This window comes from Erythranthe guttata, chromosome 14, assembly GCF_056151865.1.
Source record: "Erythranthe guttata isolate IM_541 chromosome 14, IM_541, whole genome shotgun sequence".
Classification (NCBI taxonomy): domain Eukaryota; kingdom Viridiplantae; phylum Streptophyta; class Magnoliopsida; order Lamiales; family Phrymaceae; genus Erythranthe; species Erythranthe guttata.
Window position 1 is genome coordinate 10933362 of NC_142546.1, and position 1087 is coordinate 10934448.

The following is a 1087-nucleotide window of genomic DNA, read 5'->3' on the forward strand; positions in this document are numbered from 1 at the left end:
ATATAGTAATTCACGAAAAACATACTGCGAATATAAACACATATAATTTAATCTAATTAAATTAATACCTAACAAATATCGGATCCGAAAATTTACCACTTGAAGCGTGAGGCAAGCACTCGGATCGAAGCAGACTGCCACGAAAACCAATCCGTGCAGTCGGGACCGGCGGCGGTGAAGCAATGACGGCGAACGCGCTGGCAGCGGTGGCGCGTGTGGATCACGCATTGTCTTCGGGCGGCGCGTGAGGGCGCGTGCGACGTCTGCTCGGCGGTTGCTTCTCGATGATTGACTCCTTGATCTTCCTCCTCTTGGATTTCACCTCGTATACCGATATCAACTAACTACATGGTTCTAGACACATAAAAGTCAGAAAAACGGAAGAATACAAATATGAGAAAAAAACTACCGATAGTATTTTAGGCGCGAGGGCCAACACTGGCGACGGCGAGATGAGCTATATTTTAGGCGCGAGGGCCCCCTGTTATATTTAATGCTGGGTGAGTTATAATATGTATGTAGATGTTATAATTCTTGTGAAATTGGAATGTGATAATTATATTGTACTTTGGACTGAAGGTTGCAGGTGAAGAAGAAGCATTTTTTCAAGAACCTCATGAATATTATGTTGTTTGGCGCTTTTGGGACACTCATATCTTTCTTCATCACATCATTTGGTATTAATTATTTCAATTCGCTGCCCATTCTATTATACCCACATATAATGTAAATCTTACGAAATCCTATCGAACAATGGATAAATCATATATTGTTTAGAAATCAAAGTTGTAAGGAATTTTATTTTCATCGATTGTAAAATTTGATCACATGAAAGTATATTTTCCTGGTCAGTTTACGATAAAAGTTATCGGTATTTTGAGTTTACGCATCCGTAAAGCTTTGATGGTTGAGAAGTGGTTGTGTTTGCATGATTTCCTACTTATAACTTATTTTTGTGCACCTGTCTATATATTATATATTTTATGGTTTGTGATTTCGCATAGCACTAAGTATTTAACTTTTTCAGGTTCGAAACTTTTTTTCGAGACATTGGGAATAGTCAATTTTGACCTTAAAGATTATCTTG

The 1087-nt window shown here is 38.2% G+C and overlaps 1 long non-coding RNA gene across 1 annotated transcript; it reads left to right on the forward strand.

Annotated features, from left to right (window-relative positions):
* The first annotated feature begins 476 nt into the window (after positions 1–476).
* LOC105954574 (uncharacterized) lies at positions 477–1087 on the forward strand. Its single transcript, XR_016029946.1, has 3 exons — positions 477–500; positions 580–677; positions 1028–1087. It is a non-coding gene; the product is annotated as an uncharacterized LOC105954574 (long non-coding RNA).